Here is a 10,412-nt window from a genome sequence, read left to right as displayed (position 1 = left end):
CGCGTTCCTTTTTCCGCAATGAAGTCGAGCAACTTAATAGCAAACAAAGATTTACCCAAAACAAAATCCCTCTTCACTATGAGTCTTGTGATATTGTCAAGTAAAACACGTGTTCATTTTTTGACCTTCACTCTTTTAGCATTAAAAGTTTCTCTTAAAAACTGAAATTTTTTTATTCCTAGAAAATTCTGGATTGTCATGCAACCTTAGTTGCAGTTGGTCACTAATGGGTTAATCAACTGTTTACAGTAAGTAGAAAAAAGGTAAAAGTGGAATAAAAAAACAAAATTTAGATCGATAAAGTTTAATATCTAAAAAAAAACATAAACAATATTTTTAGAAATAAAAAAATGGCACTAAAAAAGTCAATGTAGCACTCTAAACAATGTAAAAGCTTTCTATCCGCCGGAATATAAAATCTAAAATTGGGAATTCGACTGTATTAAATAAATTTATAGAGTAACCCCTTTTAAATATATTCAACTTAAGCTAATATTTTTTATTATTTGGTTTAATTTCTAAAACAGTCTATATTTTGTAACTTTCAATATATTTGTATAACCAGAGGTTATTTTATGCATTGAACTACTACTAAGACATACATTATCATACTTAAAAACATGGATACTATATTTGATTCAATATTTTAATAGGAAGACAAACTTAAAAGATATAAAAAATGCATGGAATTGAACTAATATTTGAAGACTTATAAACCAAAACCTAATCGAAAACTACATGCCATTTAATATAAACGGTAAATAAGTCGAACAAAAACTGTTGATTGGTTAACACAAAATTGAAGCAACTAATTTCCGTTTCTAGAATTGAATTATACGAGGCACTATCAGAATGTACTATCTGCTTAGAGATAAATGAGTTTGTTATAATTTCGATCATTTACAAAACAAATTTCTTTCATTTACACGGTCCTGCGTTTGAAAAGTTTGCTCAGGTTTGACATAAGCAGCTTTTAAAAACTCGATGTAAATTATACATTATATTCTTTTTAACGGAGTTGGGCTCTTTTGGACTAATTTTATTTTAAACATTGCATGAATCTGGGAAATATAAGATGATAATACTACATAAGGAGGCAATACTATGGTTACCACAATTCTAGAGACTAATAATAGTTATTATTCACTCATATTTTTGGAAATGTGTCCACAATTCATAGTATGGTAATAAACTTATTATTTATTGAAACTCAAACCCAAACTAAACATAAATTTTGTCAAGAAAATTATATATTTCTAGAGTCTTCTTACATTAACCAGTGACACACCCAAAGTCTTCAAGTTTCCATGTAAAAAACCTACTTCCAAAGAATTTTAGAAATTAATGGTTCAATTTTGAGTTATCACTATTGTTGAAAATTTTTGTACAAAAATTTAGATGATTAGTTTAGATGAAGTTGATGTTATTTTCATTACATGAATTATGTCGTTACCCAACATAGGTTCCCACAAGAAAAAGCTGACGGCACGCATCCCACAGACGATTTCCCTGAAGCAGCCAGCCTTTACAGAAACTCCAGCAATATTGCCGGTATTCACAAGAGCAATAATATAATAATAATTTAATTGTAATTGTTTTCATATTTTTTACTAATTGAGCTACTTCGTGATATCAAATTTATTTTTGGCGCAGTCAGTAGGATATGCGGGTAATCGCGTATCAAACGTGGTAATTTCGTTTTAACGATTAACTGGATACATTTTCTATCTAAAAAATTTCAGTTAGTTTAATAATAATAATATACAATACTGTACCGACAGCCAGAAATATTCCATTAGTTGTTAATTTGAAAAATAAGACACTCTTTCAATAGAAATTTAATAGAACTTTGAATGCCTGTCATATTATCTTTAATATATCTTTGGTAACGACTTTGTTTCAAATGTAAAAATTATAGTCACATATCTCTTATTTTTATAATTAGGTGATACGTTTATAAACAAATACTTTCACTGATAAGAAGATTAATAGATTTTAAACCCGCTCTTCCCAACTTCAAAGTACACAATATAAATCAATCGGAGATATTTGGGGAGAATAAGCTTAGACGAATGCGCATCCAAACTTCAAGAGACCGCCATTTTGATCTTTGCATAAACGTTGTAAACTGTCCGTTATAAAGTTCTAGCGCATATTTATCAAAATTATCAAATTTTCATAAAAATTATATTATAATAAGTATTTTGTTGTTGTTCTCATAAAGTAGTGCTAAAATAAATATTTAATGTTTATAAATTTGGGCTGAAATGATGATTATGCGTCAACTGTGTTTGTTGTTACAACTAATTCGGTGTTGAAGATTATTTTCTGAAGCAACAACGTGCTCGTCTATCTATAGTTTTGGTCACAGATTAGTTTATAAGTATCAGTGAACACTAAAGTTGTTATTTTCGTTTTTTATTGGGGACGATGTCTTGTGCGGTGAAAACGTCTTAAAATATTAAACGATTTTTTTCACATGTAAGTACATGTATGCAAATTCACTTATTTCCTCAAATTTAAAGTAATGCTTATGTTTATAGTGATATTATGTGTTCCAAAATATCACAAATTTAAAAGTAACGTCTAAAGTCTATAGATACCGTATTTTCAAATTTGCCGCCGAAGATAAGATCAAAATGGCAGCTTACGTTCGCGCCTGTTGAGGCTTATTCTCCAATCCATATCTTTAATATATAGATTATGTTCGTTTGCATTATACATCTATACATAAAAATCAAAACTCACAGAACTTTTAACAGAACATAATATATGAATAGAATGAAGTTATATGCACTTTAAAAATAAAACTAAATATTCAATGCACATTTCAGTCAGACTATTGAGCAATCTAACAAATGGTCGCAGTGGGAGTAACAAATTATAGTGAATTGTGAAATGGCTTCTTAAAAAAATGCAAACGATGAAAGGTTAGGTTATCGTTTTTCAGTTTTATAATAGATTCTAGATGTTTGATACATGTTATTGACTGAATTACCAACATTTTTCACTACAGTTTAATACCAATTTTGTTGAAATACCAAAAACTATAAAAACAGCAAGCCTCAAATATAAGGGTATAAGGGAAATTGATAATTTATAAAGTTGAGAAAAACATAAACAACCCGTGAGCTGATCGTATTTACCCGATTAACTCGAACAGTCAACCCGATCAGGGTTAGTTACCGAACATTAAGATCGTGATCGATCAACCCCATCATAGTTACCAACAAGTCCTTTTGGTTTATTGGAAACGCCTCTTTATTTTCACATCATTAATCGTTGCAAAAGAAAAATGATGAGGATGTAACAACAATCATGTTAGTGAAGAAAAGCTGACACGTGAAGGTGCAATTTCATGTTGATATTCGATGCTAGCTTAAAGCGTCAATTTCGACTAGAGCGCCATCTTAAATTAATACAGCATCTAAACACTATCTCTGTCAACAGATAATTTATTCAATAATTGCTTGATTAAATTCTTAACTTAACTGTTAAATCGTTAACGTTATCAATAAAATATTTACCTCGTAGTTCATTGCACTTTTCAAAACTCTAGTAAATAGCTGATACACTATAGGTTAAGATTTTTTGTTATAAGTTGTTAAAAGTTATGGGTTTCCCATAGGTTTTTCCCTAAGGTTCCCAGCTAAGGGGAAATCACGAGGGGAAAAGTGTGGGATGGGATGTTTTTAGGGTTATTATATTTTTATAACTTCAAATATTTATTTTTTTAATTCGATTTAAGGAAAATAAAGGAGTAATATTATAGACCTTGAGAAATTATTTAATGTCAATATGTATGATTTAAAAAAACCGGAATCTGAAAAAAATGATTTGTTACTTGAAGTTTTCGATAATTTATGAGAAAAGAATTTTAAAAAATGTTGCTGAATGAAATTATTTAGTAATTTTTCGAAATCGTTTAATGATATTTTATTATTTTTAATGTAATATTTATTTATTTATTTTATGAGCCATAACATTTTTTTGGGACAAATCGCTAATAATTATGGGAATTTTAGTGATTTTGGATTGCAACTTTAAAAAAATATATTTTTGAAAGTTGGAACAATGTTTAATTTTGACGCTGCATCAATGTAAGATGAAGCTCAATGTCAAAATTGTGCCACGTGACCTCATTTGACGCTCTAAGCCAGCGTCGAGCGTCAACATGCACCTGCACCCGAATAGTTTTAAGCATAGGGAACAGAATGTTGATTATATAAAAAATATATGAGGCAGCATAATTATATAGATATGTTTAGTACCTCTGTATGCTAAATATTGATTGTAAAAACAAAAAAATTACTGATTAGAATTTTAAAAGTATGTACCACTTTATCATAAAGTAAATATTGAAGTAGTTTGGTATATTTAATGGCTATGTATATACATATTGCTCAACGTAGGTAAATGTAAAGCATTGTTGATCTTCAGGAAACTATATCAGAACAAAAATATATTTATGTTTCTAAATCGTCTTGATTTTAGGTCTGATCAGTTTTGAAATCAGTTATTTTTATAATTTTTGAAAAATAGATAAAAATTTTACGTTTCGACTACTTACAATTTGCGAATATTTTATCTGTCTTTCAAAAATTATAGAAAAAACTAATTTTAAAACAGAAGAGACCTAAAATCAAGTCGATTTAGAAACATAAATATATATAAAAGGTATAAAAAATAAAAAATTGAACAAAAATATAATCTAATAATATAATTAAATGGCAAGAAGCTGTAGTTGAATCTTGAAAAAAAATATCTTCAACAATTAAGCGAAAAAAAAGAAGGTAATTTTATACTTTCGCGGTCCCCTCGTTTTTTGACTCTAGAAAATCGAAAAATCATTCTATTTCAATGTTTTTACAGCGGATTTACGAAAAATATTATGAGAATAAAAAAAATGAAAACTTATATTGGTTTCGGGGCTTGTTCATGAAAATGCACTCATTCACGTATAATTGTTGATAACTTTTTTCCAAATAATCCAATGAAAAATATTAATTTATCATGTTTTAACAATTAAAAATATTAACAATTTATCTTAAAATGGACCTTATTGCAATCAAGTGTACAATATTAAAAGTTAACTTTGAAAAATTGAAAATTTCCACCATTAAAAAATGGTATCTTACTAAATTTGACTGTTAAAGAGAAAATGGGGGGTTGTTTGAAAACCAGACCAAATTTGGACGTTCGTTCTGAATTTTTAGCCCACTTCCCTAACCTTATTTGTTTATTCCCATAATTTTTTCGTAAATCCGCCGTAAAAACAAAGATTTACAAAAAAATTTCATCACAATCGGATGATTTTTCGATTTTCTAGAATCAAAAAAACGAGGGGACTGCGAGTATAAAATTATAAAAAGAATAAAAAACAGTAAAAACAAATTAAAAACGACAACTTGATGCATATAACAAGATAAAAAATTATGAACTCGGAAAGTTTCCTAAAAACCAACAAAAAATTAAGGCTATAAATAAAAACAATATTCTACTTGATGACGATGTAAATGTGTATAAATAAATTTTTTTCAGCCTCTAACACCAATAAAAAGTATGTTTTTTATAAGGTAAATAAAAATAAAATAATTTCAAAGACGGAAAACCTTCCAAATTTATTTAACTGTACTTTTGGATCATTATATAATCACTAATCGAAATAACTAAAAGAATTTTAGAGGTTATAAATTGCTGATGACAATATGGCGTATTATAAATCATAGTCCAAACCAGGGTTGCCAACTCCCGGCCAAATAAATCCGGGACACGCAACATTTATCAAGCCCTTATCTTGTTTAAAATAAGACAAAAAATCAGTGCAATCATCTCTAAATTTTAAAGTTATGAGAACTTCGGTTCTTATCAAATCCATGCAGTGGTTTCCTGAACCGTCAAAGTTGAACGCTTGCCAACAGAAAAAACTGGTTTTACAATAGACCTCTAGGTTAGGCTACCGAGAAGAAAAACATTTCGATTGTTTTAGCAGCAAAGCATCAATTCTCCTGTTACATTTTTACTGCTTAACTCGGGAAAATCCGTGTCCCGGGGGCAGACAACACGGGACTAGCGAATAGAAATCGGGACTGTCCCGGGAAATCCGGAACGGTTGGCAACCGTGGTCCAAACGTTTTGGTTTGATAAGTTTTTTGTATTTAATCAATTCAGTAATAGTAAAATATATTGTTTATGCTATAAAAAATTAATTTTCACATCACTTACTGACATCGTGTTCGAAAATAATCCCAATTTGATCAAAATTTAAATAAGTAAAACTTATAACCTCAAAATACCGAGTATAATTTATGGAATATCTGTAAAAACCACATAGGTAGACCTACATGAATTATTTTCCGTTTTTGTAATTAAAAACATACTCTACAGCGAGTTTCAATCACATTTTGTAAAAATAAAATATAAATAAACAGTTTTTCTCTAAAATAAACAGGTACAGTCAGATTTATACCCCATAAAATTAAAATAGTATATGGCAAGATATTTCTATTGAAAACAGTATTTGGTATTTGAAAATATAAAAAAAATAATAATAAAAAAAAAACAAGTAATTTATGTCGTTTGGTTGCAAAACCGGTCAACTCATCTACGTCTGACGACGGTGTTATTTACATCTTTTGTAGGTAACGGAAAGTTCTGCATAAAGGACAAGCGCGATTAAACTCTCAGATACAGAAGTTAGATTCCACGGTCGCAGAGGACGACCCGTCAAAATCATGGGTAGAAATAGCAAGTGTTTTAAGAAATACCTCACAAAGTGTTCTAGGATTCAAATCTAGAAATAAAAAACAAAAATGGATGACCGATGAAATTTTGCTCTTAATGGATGAGCGTAGAAAACTAAAAAAGGACATAAATGAGTACAGAGACTTACAGAGACTCATAAGATCAAAAATTAGAGTTGCAAGAAATGAATGGCTTAAAAACGAGTGCAACGAAATAGAACAACTGCAACGAAGACACACGATGATTTCAACCTCCATAAAACATTAAAGGAAGCCGCTGGTATATTTAAAAAACGAAATCTAGGTATAATAACCAACCAGGACAACCAGATCATGAGAAATACAGGATATAAGAAGACTATATAGAAAATCTTTTTGACGACAATAGACCAGACCAGAGAACTAGATGTCTAACTGGACCTTCTATTACCAAAGAAGAGGTAGAAAAGGCTGTACTAGTCGCTAAAAACAATAAAGCAGCTGGTCCAGATGAAATACCAACAGAAATACTGAAACTACTTGATGAAAGGGGCATTAGAGTGCTTCACAAGCTGTTCAACAAGATATATGATACTGGTCATTACCCTGAACAGTGGCTATCTTCAGTTTTTATTCCTATCCCAAAAAAATCGAACGCAAGAAAGTGTGAAGATCATAGGCTAATTAGCCTTATGAGCCACTCCCTAAAAATATTCCTAAGAATAATACATCAGAGATTATATAGAAAATGTGATAATCATGTAAGCGACTCGCAATTTGGATTTAGACAGGGGTTAGGTACAAGAGAGGCGATAGTCGCAACACAGGTCCTTGTACAGAACTGCTTTGACCAAATAAAAAATGTTTGTCTATGCTTCATAAACTACAAAAAAGCTTTCGATAAAGTTCCACATCACAAACTTATGCAGCTACTTAAAAAATTGGAGTTGGACGAAAAGGACATTCGATGTAACGAAAATCTGTACTGGCACCAAAAAGCGCAAGTCAAAGTAAATCATGGTCTAACTGAGCAAGTTCGGATTCGCAGAGGAGTACGTCAAGGTTGTATATTGTCGCCGCTCCTGTTTAATATATACTCTGAAGCCATCTTTCGAGAGTCACTTGAAGATACAGACTTTGGGATCAAAGTCAATGGATCTGTGTCAACAACATGAGTTACGCCGATGACACAGTGCTGATTACAGATAATATAGATGACCCACAACAACTAATTAATATATTCATGATTATCACTAGGGAATGGAATACGTTTAGAAAATCTAGAGTAACATATAATGGAAAACCTATAGAACGGGTAGAAAAATTTAAATATCGAGGAAAATGGCTCTATGAAGAATGGTCGTCGGACGGTGAAATAAAATGCCGAATTGAACAAGTTCGAAGTACATTCATAAAATTTAAAAATGTATTTACATGTACCGACTTTGATCTTGATCTTAGACTGAGACTTGTGCGGTGCTATATTTGGTCAGTGCTTCTTTACGGGATGGAGGGTTGGACCCTTAAGGTAAAAAACATCAACAAATTAGAGGCATTCGAAATGTGGGTTTATCGTAGAATCCTGAAGATACCATGGACTGCTAAAGTGAGGAATGAGGATATTCTCAGGCGTATCAATAAAGACCGTGAACTCTTTAACATCGTGAGGAAACGATTGCATATCTTGGCCATATAATGCGAGGCCAAAAATATCAATTCCTTCAGCTGAGAGTCGAGGGCAAGATTGAAGGTAAGAGAGGATTGGGACGGAAGAGGATGTCATGGTTACGGAACGTGAGGCAGTGGACAAGTATACAAGATATTCAGACATTGATCCATACCGCTAGAGATAGAGAAGCCATGAAAAATGTGGTCGCGAACATCCATTAATGGATAAGCATTAAAAGAAGATGATTTTATCTTAAAGAAATGAAGATATTCGTTGATATAATGCCAGCAAATCAAACCAAGAGAAAACAGAGGAATCCAATCACAAGTAAAAGAAACCAAGAGAATGTTTTGTAAGTATGAATACAACTATATTCACTCGTATTGCCTTTTTGATCTCCATTTAAGTTCTGCTAGGTTACTACGGTTTTACAAGTTTATTGATACAAATATTATCACACTGGGAACCCGAAGAAGCCCTTATGCTAGCTATCATCTAAAGCTCTCTGAAGCGAAGTAATAAAAAATATTTTTCCATTCCTGGGCATTCATTTAACTCCTACTGATAGGGTTTTTGCTCAAATTGAAAAGTGGTTGAAGAGTATGGATACTCGCTGATCCTGCAGCTCATGAAAACCTTCCAGTTGAAAGTCAAACAGTTTTTAAGTGAATGGTGACTACACCAACCGTAATTGGAAGAAGGTCATCAAACTACTTGGCCCTAAGTTGGAATTTAAACTGTTCATCTTGAGTCTTTGAAGATAACTTGGTTATCAAAATGGGCGTCTGATGGTGTAATTGTCAGTGTTGTGGTTGAAGTGGTTGAAGAGTATGGATACTCGCTGATCCTGCAGCTCATGAAAACCTTCCAGTTGAAAGTCAAACAGTTTTTAAGTGAATGTGACTACACCAACCGTAATTGGAAGAAGGTCATCAAACTACTTGGCCCTAAGTTGGAATTTAAACTGTTCATCTTGAGTCTTTGAAGATAACTTGGTTATCAAAATGGGCGTCTGATGGTGTAATTGTCAGTGTTGTGGTAGTGTAAACAGCCTCGACGAAATATCAAGTTTTGTCACAAAGCTGTAAATACTGTGAAGTCTCTAAGCATCGTGATTTGAAGAAAATATTGACATAAAGGACTAGATTCTCTTATGGTGTTTCAAAAACTAATATTCTAAAGACACAGTAACGACGAGAGTTTAGGTTGAGAAACGGCTCTACTGGAAAAATTTCTGTTATGAAGATGACCGATTTTTTCCAACCAGGCCAAAGCTTGTGGGAACTGTAGGTAATTATTATCACTATTATGATTCACTGGTAACTAAGAATTTTAATAAATGGTAATATTTTCTACTTCAACATATCTTACAAATTTACAGAAATATTTCAATTGTAATCTCAATTTTTTAAAAATTTGTACACTTTAATTTAGGAAATTGTAATAACGATACAATGATGTATAAATGTTACCAAGTTTTTATTGCAAGAAACACAAATATAAAGACACACACAAAGACAAAAACTTTGATTGGTGTTTAAAATTTTATTTAATCTTATTTTAAGGACTTTATGTCTGACGCTTTGTACTTATTATCAAAGGTTTCATTTTATACCGATACCCAGTGTAAGCTAATAATTTCCAACTAAAAGATAAAATAATTGTCTACAGTTTTTATAAATATTGAAATTCTTTGGTATTTTAAAAGGAAATTAAATTTCTACAATACACAAAATTTAATTCTGTAGGAACTTTTGAGAAAAAATTAAATTTGTAATTATTGGATGCCTTATAACGTCTTTCTTTATTTAAATGGCTAATAGTCCAGTCATTATAGGGGATTGACCTCGGAAAATCGACATACCCAGTATATTACTACGTGAAAAATTGACAACTATTCTCAAAATTAACATATAATTGGATGGTCGCGAGATTTCCGGGACTTTATGCAAAAATTCGAAGTAAGTAGATGACGTGAAAATAATACTGTGAAATTTTTGACGACTTTTCGTTTCTGAATT

Source organism: Diorhabda sublineata, chromosome 9, assembly GCF_026230105.1.
Source record: "Diorhabda sublineata isolate icDioSubl1.1 chromosome 9, icDioSubl1.1, whole genome shotgun sequence".
NCBI lineage: Eukaryota > Metazoa > Arthropoda > Insecta > Coleoptera > Chrysomelidae > Diorhabda > Diorhabda sublineata.
The sequence above is the reverse complement of the archived record's forward strand: the minus strand, read 5'-3'. Positions refer to the sequence as shown.